Source organism: Pipistrellus hanaki (genome assembly GCF_964339955.1).
Source record: "Pipistrellus hanaki genome assembly, chromosome: 4".
Classification (NCBI taxonomy): Eukaryota; Metazoa; Chordata; class Mammalia; order Chiroptera; family Vespertilionidae; genus Pipistrellus; species Pipistrellus hanaki.
Genome location: NC_140506.1, coordinates 87,751,913 through 87,766,974, shown reverse-complemented (window position 1 = coordinate 87,766,974; position 15,062 = coordinate 87,751,913).

Sequence of the window (15,062 nt, the reverse complement as noted above, 5' to 3'; positions counted from 1 at the left end):
TTGATTTTTTTTTTCTCTATCCTAATTCAAACATCTCTTTGGCAAGTGATGCTTCTTCTAACTCTTAGACCAGGTCAAATATTTCCCCATTGAAAGTTCTCATGGAAGTTTGTGAAAATTTAATTATTTGTATGGTTATTTGATTTCTTTTCTAAAGTTCAAGTTTCCTTGACAGTAGAGCCTGAGATAACACATGCTAAAGATTTTTAAAAACATATATTTTTATTGATTTCAGAGAGGAAGGGAGAAGGGAAAGAGAGATAGAAACATCAATGATGAGGGAGAATCATTGATTGGCTGCCTCTTGCATGCCTTCTTACTGGGATTCAAGCCTGCAACCAGGGCATGTGTTCCAACCAGGAATCTAACTGTGACCTTCTGGTTCATAGGTCAATACCCCACCACTGAGCCAGACTGGCCTGGCACACTTACATGCTTAAGCTTTATAGAGAGGTACAATAGCAGAACAGCTAGAATGGAGGAGCAAGGAAAGTGGGGCAGAAAAAGAAGGCAAGCAAAAATCACATGAAATGTGATTAGGGAGCCAACCACAGCTTTATAAGAAACGATGGTGAGCTGTTCCACTGCATGAGCACCTTCCAGGAAAACCGTGTGGGACCAACAGAGCTTAGAACAATTTATTGGGAACAGATAATATATCTGCACTAGTCTTCCAATCTCCTTCAGTTGGTCAAATGCACTCCATGGCAGAATGAACTCACATGCATTCACTCAATCTATTACCTGGCCCCTTGGTGCAGCCCCTGAGGAAGTCGTATTCCATGCTCCATAGTGTGATACTTCTTCTGAACATGAAAGTGGGAGGAACTGTAACATCAATGAGTCTGGCTGGGTTGGACATGGGATGTGAAACTGCTGCAGGCATGATGAAGGTCATGCCAAAGTCTAATCCTGGGGGTGGCTGTAGTAGCCAAGGATTGTTAAGAGATGAGGCACAATAGTGAGGGCAGGACTTCCCTTTGAAGAAAGGGCCAAGGTCCAAGGTGTAGGTGAATCTGAAAAAACCTGGGGAGTATATGAATGGAATCCCATGCTTGCCTGACTATGTCTTCCACTTCCACATTTGTTTTACTCTGTTCAATAGTGTATATTCACCCCCGAGCACAGTGCCTAGAAATTAAATTATAAAAATATTTATTGAATGAATGGATTGGTGGATAGGTAAATGATGAATGGGTGGATGATGGGTGGATAGATGAATAAATACATCAATGTTAATTGAAATCTAGCCTCTGTCCCCCCTCTTTTTAATTTCTAATTTCTAGAAAATATTAAATATATAGAAAATAATAAATATATGTACCTGGTGTATACATGGCAAAACCATGACAGTGACACATGGAGGATTGGAGTTTGGGAAATATTACAGTATGTCAAATGAAAATCCAAAAGGGCTTAGAACCCCTGAATCTTTCCTCAACCCCTCCCCTCAATCCTTTGCCCACATAATTGCTGCAGGACTAGACATTTTCTCTTTAAGCACGAAGGATCCATAGCTTTTAAGCCATTGTCAACTGCTGTGTTCTTTTTGTTGTTGTTGTTATTTTTTATATATTTTATTGATTTTTTTACAGAGAGGAAGAGAGAGGGATAGAGAGTTAGAAACATTGATGAGAGAGAATCATCAATCAGCTGCCTCCTGCACACCCCCCACTGGGGATGTGCCCGCAACCAAGGTACATGCCCTTGACCGGAATTGAACCTGGGATCTTTTAGTCCGCAGGCCAACGCTCTATCCACTGAGCCAAACCGGTTTCAGCAACTGCTGTGTTCTTTATGTATTTCTCTTTCATCCTAGGTTGGCAGGCTAACCAATTAATCAGAACTAAGGGAGTGGTACCTGGGGGAGATAAGTTTTGATATAGGATTCAGAGGAGGAGGTAACTGAAGCTATGTGTACTAGTCAACAGGGTGCATAGTCAGCGGGGGATGCATCTTTGCATTTTCAACTCATTTTGGTTCCCTTCTTTTAAGACAGGAAGTCTTCCTTGCCCATGAGTTGAAACAAAAGGCTGAAGTAGGCTGAGATATGAAGGTGTGATCTGCTCCCATAATCGAGAGAAGAAGGTTGCTGAGACCTCTGTCACATTTTTGTTCCCATACCTTTCTGTGATTCAGAGAGGACACTGTTCCTAGCATGTGAAAGGCACTTAGCAAAATAAGCTCATCCATGTAAAGTTCTTTGAAAAGTAGCTGGCACCTCTCAAGCATCATATTTGTGTTCCCTGTTATCTTTAATATTATTAGAATAGTAAATTGATTGAATGGTTAGATCAAGTGAGGTGGAAAAAGTGTGGGTTTTGAAATCTGATGGGAGTTGTGAGTTGGGCATGTGTGTTACCTGCTGCAAGCACTCCCCAGCCTCCCATCCTGCTCTGGGTCCTGCAGCAACACGCTCCGGGCCCTCGGTTGGCATGTGAATCTGGTAGATGGGGGCACCCTGGCTGGAAAGAAGAAGGAAGAAGGTCAGGATGTTGTTCCCCTGGCTCCATTTTTGTGAGAGTTTCTGTACACGGCCCCTGTTCCTTCACAGCACCTGCTCTGAACAGTTCTGTTTCTGTCCTTACAGCTTCCTCCTTTGTGTTGTAAGAAGTGGAGATAATAATGACTTCGTTGATATTAGTCTTCAGTTATTGCTCCATACCTGTCATGTTTTTGTCACTAGTCCCCTTTTAAAATAAAGGGGCATATCCCTGAATTGCCTCAACTTGAGGGTGCCATGTCTTTTTCATCAGGAGTCTGCTGACTTCAAATCTAACCTCTGTTATTCACTAGATCTGGGGCTGTGGCCACATTCCTCAACCTCTCGTGGGCTCAGCATCTTCATCTGCAACACAGCTAAGCCAGGGTCTCAAACTGAAGTGTTAGGGACCAGTCAGACAAGAGTCTTAGATGAGCGAGGTGGATCTGTGCGACCTGGCACTTTCTGGACTCCACCATGGCTATGCAGGGAAGCACACCTCGGTGGCCAGGCACTTTGACTTGTCAAGAGAATCCAGAAATCCAGGCCTTCTATGAAGTCTGTTACCTTCAAAATGTTGGCAACTGAGTAAAATGTTAATTTTGGAATATTGGGCAGACTGAAATTTAGGTTAAAATTTATTGAGTAGACTGGCAATAATACATAAAAGGCAGTGTTGCGCGTAGTGGTTTGGAGCACTGACTCTGCCACTGACTGCCAAGCTTTGAACAAAGGCTCCATGGCTTACTACCTGGTGACCTTGGACATTTTACTTAACCTTTCTGAGCCTTAGTTTCTTTATCTGCAAAATAAGGAGAATGTCAATTTCATAGGGTTGTAATGAGGATTAAAAGAATTAATGTTCAAAAAGAGTTGGAAGACTGGCACACAGGAAGCACTATGTAAATAATGTAAATAAAAATGAATAAATGTGACATGCCTGACATAATGCTTGGCATCTTGGAGACTTTCAGTATACGGGAGCTTAAACAAATGAATTTCCAGAAGGCTTTAACTCTGGGACTATAAAGATAAATTTCTTCAGCTTCTTGTGTATTATTAAGTTAACATGAACTCTCAAAATAATGGAAGCTTTTAATTTTATTTTTCCCTCCAGAATGGTCTACTTAATCCCATTTGCCCGGAGATAGTGTCTGACTGCAGAGGTCCTCATTGGGGTACATTGATACTCAGCCCTAATATTGTTCTAATAAGCTTTATTGACTCGCTGAACCTTGGAGTTCTTCATATTGACATGCAGTGTAAATCATCCCATCTGACATTTGAATGTCCTTTCTGAGAAGCGTGCTAGACCTTACGTGGTACTGAGCTCCTGACGCTGTGTGCATCCCTTCGCCAAGCATGCAGTGGCTCAGATGAAGTTACCACACACATACAGCCTTATTTGAAACTAAAATTCAATAGGGGAAAGGCCATTCCATTTTGTTCTGTTGAAAAAATAGTTTTCTAAAATATGGGAAGGGTGTACATTTATTTGACTGAGGTAGCTAGCTTTTTCCTCTGTCTTGAGGAATTATTAAAAGGCAGAGGGCATTTGTTCATAATCGGTAGCATGAGAAGTATAGCTAGTAATAGACAAAATCGCCTTGTAGAGAGAATCATGCAGCTGTGAATACAGAAATTTCCAGTTCAAATTTATTCTTGAAAAATGGAGGAAACCCACCCTGCAGCTGAAATTTTCTAATACAATAGCCATTTAAGGAACCACCATGCCTTCCAGGAATTCAGTTTCTTGGAATAATGTTCCCTAAGCCCATCTGGACACTCATTCCTTTCTTCAGTCATCCTGCCATTGTCTATTGAGCATCTGCTATGGGCCAGGCACCTGCTAGTACTGGGAGTACATTGACAAATACAACCATGTCCCTGAGAAGCTCATGACCCACTTGGAGGAAATACAATTCATACTATAATGCAAGGCATTGAGTGTTATAGTAGAATAGGGGTTTTGACCATTGGTGCTGTTGACATTGGGGCTAGATCATTCTTTGTGGTGGAGAGCTGCCTGGGCATTGTAGGAAGTTGAGCAATATCCCAGCTTCCATCTATTAGAATCCAAAAGAATCCCCTTCTAGAAATGACAGCCAGAAATGTCACTAGACATTGCCAAACATCCCCTGATGACCAACATTTGCCGCCTGTTCAATGAAGATATTTTCACAATTTCTTGGGAAAGGAGCAACTGATTCAGCCAGAAGTGCAGTGAAGGGTGATGGCAGTTGAGTTGGGTCTTCAGATAAGAATTATGGTTCAACAAGCAGTAAACTAGCAGCTTAACACACCAGGCAAAGGGGATGAAGGAGTGTGACAGAATCTAGGCTGTTTCAAGCACAATGGGTAGTTCTTTGTGAGCAAAATTAGACTGTATGCCAAACAAGGCTATAAGGTTAGGCTTGGGTCAGTTCTTGGGAGAGTATTTTATGCCAAACAAAGACAACTTGATGTTATCCCATAGATAATAGAGAGGCAATGAGGTTATTCATCAGTTAGGTGTTGTGTTAATTTTGCATTGCATGGCCTGATTATTTGACTGTTCAGAACCTGGTAACAACACTCCAGTTTCCTTTGAGAGAATTACCCATCCATCATTTCTAGACTGGGTGATTTCGGTGGGGTGGACACCATGCTCTGGTTTCATAGATCTGGCTGACCAGGGCACTGTGTCCATCTGGACATACTATTGGTTCAGTGATGGGCATGTGACTCCATGTGGATCAGTGGGGGAATACTCTAGGGATTTTTCTAGAACTACTGGGGGTAGTAAGGATGCTCTCTCTGCTGGGGCCACTAGCTTGGTAGAATATTATCTTCAAGTCTGGATGTTACGGAGGGCATCTTGACACAGCAACTGAAGAGCCTGCTGAGGATGCCACTAAGACAGAGAAAAGCAGAAACATGAGACAGGGGCCTCAGAGAGAACGATCTCCATTGTGGGAGTCTTTGGCTAGCAAGGCCTAAAGATCCTGCCACTGTAGAATTTTCACCCAATGTCAATAAATCTCCTTTCTAGTTTAAACTGGTTTGAGTTGAGTTTCTGTCGCTGAGAATGGGAAGAGAAGCCTGAACAAGTATAGTAATTAAAACACTGTTTTGGGACATCTGGAGAATGGAGGAGGCAGGGAAGGGTTTCCACCAGGAGACCAGCTCTGAGGATCTGGTACCAACCCAGACACTAGATGACAAGATGCAATGGGTGGAAATGAAGGGAACCTAAGGGAGTGAAGGAGCGAATAAGAGTTTACATTTAGATATCTTGAGTTGCATGCAGGACACCCATCTCCCTCCATAACTGGATCCATCCTCTCTCTCCCCGCCCTTTCCTCTCATGTCTCTGCCATCTAGTTAGGAGTCTAGCTCAACGACCCAGCCTCCTGGGCTTGGGGCCATGGCAGCCAGCCTCTAAGACGGCACTATGTGATCCCTCTCTCCTGGCATCCACATTCTTGTGTAATCTTTCCCCTGGAAGTGTGGGCTGGACTTACTGACTTACCTCAAATGAGTGGAATATGCAGAATTAATGAAATATCACTTCGAAGATGAGGCCACAATAAAACAATAGCTTCCCTTTGGGGTGTTTCTCTCTTACTCTGAGAGGAGACAGCTGTCATGCTGTCAGTCGCCCAATGGAGTGGCCCATGTGGCAATAAACTGAGGGTGGACACCGGCAAACTGGGATGCTCAGTCCAAGAACCTGGGAGGCACTGGATCCTCCCAGCAATCACACGAGTGAGCATGGAAGTGGATCCTTCCTGAGGAGAGCCCGGAGATAAAACTGCAGACACTTGACCCACTGGCTGCCTTGGGCCTCATCCTGACTCATGGCCGCTGTGAGTTAATGTTTGCTGTTTGAGCTGCTAAATGTTGGAGTAAACAGTTACGCAGCAATAGATAACTGTTACAGTAGGTTTTGTTCCCATTTATTTTACATACTCAATAAATAGTAGGCACTCAATAAGTACATGTAGAATGAGACAGCAGCCCAAACCAAGGACTGACTGTGGCTGCGTGGGTGGGGGGAGGGCGGTCACCAACCAAGAAGGTAGCTTCAGTGGGATAGTATGAAGATACAAACCAGAATACGGTAAGTAGGTCACTGGATGGTGGAGGAAGGAGGAGATAAACAGGGGCTGGATTGCTGTTTTCAGAAAGCTTGGTGCTGGAGAGAGACCCAGAGTAGTGCACTTCACGTTTAAGAGGAGCTGAAGGAGGAGGATTAGTATGGGAGCCTCAGCAGGTTTCTATCCTGATGGCCAGGGGAGTTTGAAGACAGAGCAGAGGGAGAGATTAACTGACGGAGAAGGACCCCCAAGGAGGGGAGGGAAGGCGGGAGCAGAGCGCTCTGGCAGGGCATCTAGCCTTGGCACTGAGAAGTGTGTTCAGATAAGTACTTACATTTTGGTTCAACATCTGTCCTGTGCTGTTCTCTTCTGTATTCTCTGTGAACGACTCCAGAAAAATGTGGTTGCTTTTATTGCCAAGTTGCTTAATTGCCTTACGGAATAATGGCAAGCAAGCGCGCCTTGGAGCTTTTGAGCTCAGAGAGGAATCAAAGCAGGAAGAGGTAGAGAAATCAAATAGACCGATGGCCTTTTCACTGACAGTCACATGTGGGTTACCCCTTCTTTTGTCGGTTTATTAATGGTTGCTGACATCTGCAAAATTCTCTTAAAGCTAAAAATAGAGAGGGAGGCAAGAAAATTCTACCGGCTATCATAGGCATATAGATATCCTTTACTTCCACCCCCACCTTTGCCATTACTAAAAGAACTTATTGTGCAAATGCCAGGTTCCAGAACATTCTTCAATAGTAATTCAAGGATTACTACCACCTCATACTCTCTAAAATGACCTGTCAAAAAGGAATAAGGACCTACTTTTTTTGGTCTACCACCTAAAACCGCCAATGCATTTTCACCTGATTGCACTATATCCTCACACCTGTGAGCCAGGGAAGGCTTTGAGGTTTGACTGCCTCTAGGCTGCCTGCCTGGAACAAGAACTGAGCCTCCTGAAGCCTAATTTGTTTCTCCTCAGTAATGCATTACATCACCGTTCCTCAGTCCTACTTGGCTCCGGAGACTCCAAAACAGCACTTCCTGAGTGGTCCCATGGGCTCCCTGCAAAATACCTGTAGGTTATAATGTATTCGTGGTTCACAATCAGAGCTTCAGAATCCTGCTAACAATTATCTCCTTTCTCTGAGTTTGAGAGCACAGCAAGCAATCATGTTTTCAAAGAGAAGGGAAATAACCACGCACAAGCACAAAACCGTCAGATCATAAAAACTGTTAAATCCCCGCCCTTTCCCCACCTCAACCCACAGGACATTCTTCTGTTGGACTAAATACACAGTTGTTTCACACCAGGAACTTGGAACATCTGTGACAGGAATTCATGGTGAGTGTGTGTGTGTGTGTGTGTGTGTGTGTGTGTGTGTGTCTGTGTGTGTGCTTGTAGGAGATTTGAAAATTCAGGTTCCTAACTCTCATCTCAGTCTTCCTGAATCCGAATCTCTAGGATGGTGCCCGGATCTGGATCTTGGTAAGCATTACAGATGATCTTTACATGCACAAGAGTTTGACAAGCAGAGGCATTTGAACAAGTCTATGGAGCGTCATAGGTGATGAGAGAGACACAGGGACTTTCCATTCCTACAGGGTACATCTCTGACTGCTCCTGCAAAGCCAACATTCCCCCTTCCTTTTTCACGTTTCCTCAATTGAGGAAACAAAAGATACTGTCACTGCCCCCCATATGTTTACCTTTCCCTTGATGCATCCTGGGCTTCCCATTGTCAGCACCATTGCCTAACGACCCTCTCTGACCACCAGCTCCCATGCTAGCCATGTCCAAGGAAGGCTGGAAGTGGCTTTGGAGTAATACTCCCTCCATAAACAGCTAACCCTTAACCAATGACTGATGGGAATCAATCCTCCCTGCCTCGAGTGGATAGCTTTAGGGACATGTGCCAGCCTGGCTTCTGGAGTTCTTTAGTGGACATACTCTGCAGTTACCCACAGTGCTAATTTGTGTAAAATACACTATTGTTAGTGCCTGTCCCTTCCCTAGCTTACTTCCCACTCCCTGGCCCTTGTTTCCTGGGGTCACCTCCCAAGTTCTTACTCTTAAATACTTGTCTCAGGTTCTGCTGCTGGGGGAACCCAAAAGAGTGTCTAGACAAATGTCCCAGAGCATTTGGAGCCAGGCCTAAAGCAGAGGAGGAGGGAAACGCAGAGAAGGCATGTGCACGTGTTTCATGGAAGAGAGTTCACTTCTGACCAAGTGCCCCCACTGTGTCCTTTAAATGTTTATATTCCCAAATTTTAGCCATTTACCCATATTTCCTCATATCAACTACTACACAGTCTTGACAATATTCCTGGTGATTTTTTTTAAAAATTTGGATATTTATGCCTCTTAATAGAAATATTAGGAATAAATAGAAAAACATGAAATAATGAAAGTGTAAGTGCATGGCATTGTAATGCATACTTTGACCATGATTTACAGATAATTTACTGCTCCTAGCATCCATAATCCACCAGTAACACTGCAAATGGATATTCTTCTTTGTAAGGTTGCGTATTTCATCCTAAATGGCTTAAATATCTTTACTTATCCATCTGTAATAAAATTATGATGACTTAAAATAAAGTAAGTGCATTTGAAAGAAATCGATTATCAATATCCTATGCTGCTAATACATGAAACATTTTTTCCCTCCCTGGAGTGTTAATACATTAAGGCAAAACTATTTATATTTATAAATTCATTAACTATTTACACCTCATTGACTTATAATTTTTTTTTCTTGAGAAGACTCACGTTCAACCTTCACAGTTGACTTTAGTGAAACATTGAAAGCAGCATTTATGGATTTTTAAAAAATATATTTTGAGCAGGACTTTAGGATATGTACATAATGCTTTCTCTCACTGGCCTTTAGACCCCCGAAACCTAAGGAGGTTTTGGAGGTGCAACAAAGCATGCCACATCCTGGAGTCAGAATGCCAAGAATTTTAAAATGAGCTCTTGAGCTTGTTCGGTTGTAAGCTTTGAAAACGTGCCCTTTTCCTCTGAGCTGCGGTTGCTTTATCTGTGAGATGGGGATAATGATACCACCTGCCTTTTTGACTTCTCGGAGGTTAGCTGTCCTCTTGAGGCTTGGCACAGAGCAAGCCCTCCACATTGTTTTCATTTTTCCTCAGGTCCTAAGCAGACATGTAATCATGACCTCCAGCAGGAGAATGAAACTGGCTTCTCACTCCCAAGTCAACATTCAGCTGCGAGTGAAATAGGCAAAGGCCTCTTGCTAATGACTAGTCAGACTCGGGACTTGCTGTTGCTTTAAAAGCTGGGCAAAAGGAGCACATGGTCAGCTTTGCACAGGTTGCCTTGGGGGGTCATCAGGACCAAGGGGATTTCATCCTCTTTATTAGTTCAAGGCAGTCTTGGCCTGGACAGGAACCTTCTAGGAAACATCCAGAGGATTGCTGAGGCCACCTTGTGATTTTTAAAAAATATATATTTTATTGATTTTTCACCGAGAGGAAGAGAGAGGGATAGAGAGTTAGAAACATTGAAGAGAGAGAAACATTCATCAGCTGCCTCTTGCACACTCCCCCCCCCCCCTCCCAGTGGGGATGTGCCTGCAACCAAGGTACATGCCCTTGATCAGAATTGAACCTGGGACCTTTCAGTCCGCAGGCTGACCCTCTATCCACCGAGCCAAACTGGTTTCGGCACCTGCTCTATACATTACATAGAAGTCACCATTCACTCTGCTCCATTGGGCAGTCGGTGAGCCAAGCACAATGCTGAGGGCCTGCTCCTGGATTACAGCATTTAGTTCTCATGACAACCTTGGGCGACAGGAGTCATTGCTGAGCGGAGTTTGAAATCCCAAGCCAACTACGTCCTCCCTTGGTGACACTTGGTGACTGTGAATGAATTCCTCAATTTCTCTAAACCCCAGTTTCCACTTCTGTCACAGGAGGGTAAAAATAAAACCTGGTTTGCCTGGCTGGTGTGGCTCAGTGATTGAGCATCAACTTATGAGCCAGGAGGTCACAGTTTGATTCCTGGTCAGGGAACATGACTGGGCTGCAGGCTGGATCACTGGTATGAGTGTGGCAAGAGGCCCCAGTAGGCGGCATGCGGAGATTCTCTCTCATCATTGATGTTTCTATCTCTCACTCTCCCTTCCTCTCTGAAATCAATAAAAATGTATGTAAGAAAACAAACAAACAACAACAAATCCTGGTTTGGGGGGTTGTGATGAAGAACCAATGAGAATATGAGTGGAGGTGTCAGAGTATGATGCCTGGTGCATAGAAAGCCTGGGGAAATGCTAATTGTTATCACTGAGTTGCTACTAGCAGTAGTATTATTTCTACTGCTACTGGCACCGTATTGATGAGGATGCTTTAGATCAGTGGCTCTCACCCGGGGTCACTGTGCCCCCCAGGGAGCATATGGAAAGGTCTGGAGAAATTTTTGGTTCTCGCCACCTGGGGGGCAGTCAGGGAGTGCTGCTATCATTAAGTGTGATAGAGGCCAAGGTTGCTATCATGTACATGGCACAGGTATTCCCCTCTGCCCCCCAACAAAGGATCACCCAGCTCGAAATAGCAGTAGTGCCAAGTCTGAGAAACACTGCTCTAGGCCATCTGTAATCTTAAACAAGCTTATGCAATAGGGATGAACCCAGGGTACAGGGAAGGCAGTACTATGGTAACTTCTAATGCTGGTTGATAGAGCAGCTCTATAACTTCATAGATGTCACTGGTTCTTTATTCTCCCCTGTCCTGTCAGCCTCGGGCTACTCATAGGTATCTGTGGCAGGTCCAGAGGTCAGAGCCACACAAGGAAATATCTGGAAGGATACAAAAATAATGTCTTTTCCTATGGCTCTCACTTAAGCAAATCAACCACCTTTTCCTGGATTCAATGGCACAGACCTGTGACAATTCCTGAGCTGATCTCTTACAAGGAGCCTACAGTTACCAGGCTTGAAATAGGTGTCAACTGCAATGTCTTCTGTAGTAATAGTATTATTAATTTAATTGTGTTATCATTATCATCATCCTCATTTTATACACAGAGAAGTGGAGGATTAGTGATGTTTTAAAAAATGTTGCATAGCTCACATTATTACTAAACTAGAGGCCTGATGCACAAAATTCATGCATGTGTGTGTGTGTGTGTGTGGGGGTGTCCCTCAGCCCAGCCTGCACCCTCTCTAATCTGGGACCCCTCTAGGGATGTTGGACATCCCTCTTACAATCCAGGACTGTTGGCTCCCAACTGCTCGCCTGCCTGCCTTCCTGATTGCCCCTAACCACTTCTGCCTGCCAACCTGATCACCCCCTAAGCACTCCCATGCCAGCCTGATTGATGCCTAACTGCTCCCCTGCCAGCCTGTTTGCCCCCAATTTCCCTCCTCTGCTGGCCTGGTCACCCCTAACTGCCCTCCCCTAATAGGTTGATCACCCCAACTGCCCTCCCTTGCAGGTCTGGTCCCTCTCAACTGCCCTTCCTTGACGGCCTGGTTCTTTCTGACTGCCCTCCCCTGCTGGCCATCTTGTGGTGGCCATTTTGTGTCCACATGGGGGCAGGATCTTTGACCACATGGGGCAGCCATCTTGTATGTTGGAGTGATGGTCAACCTGCATATTACTCTTTTATTAGATAGGATAGAGGCCTGGTGCATGGTTTGGGGGCCATCTGGTTTGCCCTGAAGGGTGTCCCAGATCAGGGTGGGGGTTCTCTTGGGGTGTGGGGCTGCCTGGGCTAGGGGCCAGTGATGATTTGCAGACCTGCCACACCCCCTGGTTATCCATGCGGAGGCCCTGGTATCTGGAATTTATGTATCTTCTACAATTGAAAGTTTGTAGCCTGGAGTGGAGCCAAGCCTCCTGCTCTCTCAGTGGCAGCAGCCATTTCTGTTGGAATTTATATATCTTCTACAATTGAAAGTTTGTAGCCTGGAGTGAAGGCCTGAGCTTGCCAGGGCTGCAGAAGCTTGGCTTCCTCCAGCATCCAGGGAAACCCTACCCTCCTGCTCTTCCAGGTCAGTGGCTGCCACTGTTCTGTTGGAACTTATTTACCTTATATAACTGAAACTTTGTAGCCTTGAGTAGAGGCCTGGGTCCTCCAGGGTGTATGGAAAGCTTGGCTTCCTCCATTGCCAGGGAAACCCAAGCCTCCCTCCTGCTCTCTGTGGCCACAGCCATCTTGGTTGGGGTTAATTTGCATACTCACTTTGATTGGTTGGTGGTTGTAGCAGAGTGATGGTTAATTTGCATATTACTCTTTTATTAGATTGGATGGTAGAGTCATGATATGAAAACAGTCTGTGCTACTCCAGTGCACTATCCATTAATTTTTAAAAGATGTATGATAATACACTTTTTTAAAAACCTATTTTTATTGATTTTAGAGAAGAAGGAAGAAGGGAGAGAAAGAAACATCAATGATGAGAGAGAATCATTGATTGACTGCCTCCTGCATGCCTCCTATTGGGGATTGAGCCCACAACCTGGGCATGTGCCCTTGACTTGAATCGAACCCAGGACCCTTCAGTCTGCAGGCTGATGCTCTATCCACTGAGCCAAATCAGCAATAGTACATTTCTTTTTTTTTCTTTCAATCAATTAACTAATTAATTATTTTATTGTGTAAAGTTTTATTTGTCTCTTTCTCCCGCCCCCCCCCCCCCACTTGATTTCCATTTTCCATGCCCCCTTCCAGCCATTCCCACCCCTGGCAAGCCCCCATGGCCTCAGTGTTTGTGTCCATTGGTTATGCTAGTATGAGTGCATACCAGTCCTTTGGCTGCTCTCTAACCCCTCCTCCTCCCCTGACATTTATCTCTGGATCTATTCTTGTTCATCATATGAGTGAGATCATGTGATATTTATCTTTCTCTGACTGGCTTATTTCTTAAAGATATACTAAATGGCATATAAACTAGGTCATCCTTAAACCAAAGACATTGTTTAGTCTCCACTCAGCATTGGCCAAGCAGTAGGGAATCATTGTTCACTTAATTCTGATCACACTCAAAATACTTGTTTCTAAAATGCTTCTTACATAAATAGGCTCCCTTTGGTCTGCAGATCACTGAACTTCCATCTTTGTTTTTCTTACTCCAAGACCAATAGTCTAGGAATTCGTACACCCATGATCATATATCACTAATATGACTTAAGCCTACCTACATGGAGTATGAGTCCTGGTAAACAGAAGGACAAGATGCATCATGATTTATGCTTCATGAACCCAGGTCTGACACAAAATACACCAGTTTTTGGTCCTGGCCTAAACTTTCACCAGCTCCGTGTGTGACCAACTCACTGAACCTCCTCTTCTTTTAAGCTTTGCTTTTCTCATTTTAAAAACGGAAATAAAATAGAACTTAAAGTTGTGCAGTGAAGATTAAATAATCCATCTAAAACGTTTATATAGTAAATGTCACATGCTTGTTATCGCTACTGCTATTCTTATCATCATGATTGTTCAAAATGTTATTTTTGCTAATGTTATTTCTATCTTCATCAGTATTTGGAAGATGTAGACAGGAGAGGAAAAGGGATGAGCCCAAGGCGAAGTGGAGAAACTATCATGTTGAGTATTTCAAGGACATTTTTGAAAAAGAAAATTAATCTTTTCAGAAAAAGGGATCTCATTCCTAGACACTGGATGGCTTATTCTTAGTATTAAGTGCCTTAGTTAATATAAAAACACTGAAGTACATGATAGCTTGTGAGTTATCTGAACCAATCAATAATTATATATCGAGCAGCTGCCATGAGCCCACAGACTAAGACGGGAATAGAGAATGTAAGGTGTAATCCATTCCCAACTGATTGATCCTCACACTGTTTTAATTAGGTCATTAGTTGACCCAGAGTGTGATAAAGCTTTGAGGTAAGCCTGAAGCCTGAAAACTTGAGGGCAAGGCAGGTCTTCCATAATATTGGGATTGTGGGAAGAATCTTATTAAATCAGAGTCATTTATAAATAAATATGAGAATTGCATCCTCTCTACAGCGACTGCTATTGAAAAGTATCCTTTGGGAAGAGAAACAAGATGTTTGACTACTTTAGGTTCTTTTCATTTGCTTTTTCCTTCCTTCTCCTACTCTGTCTAATATATCACCCATCATTCCTAAAACTCTTGGGATATTGTGGAGTAACCGAATAATCCCTAGAATTCACTAGACATTTACACTGAAAAGTTCTTTAAAAATATCAAATAGTAATTATTTAGTAAAGAGATCATTGAAACATAGGTAAAGACAGAGCCATGTCTAGGCCATGAGCACTAGCATTATGGATGGTGGGTTTTGGCAAGAGTGAATCCTTCAACCAAAAACTGCCTGGTGAAGCAAACATGCCTTTTTGTTTCAATTCAGGCCCTTTCCCCAGCCTATGGCTTCCGAGTTCCTTGTCTTGCCTCCCCTACCACCTTCTAGCCCTTTGAATTCAGCATGACTCTGCTGAACAGATTTGCTGTTCCCTGAAGGAACTATACTGTTTTGCTTCAGTCTCATAC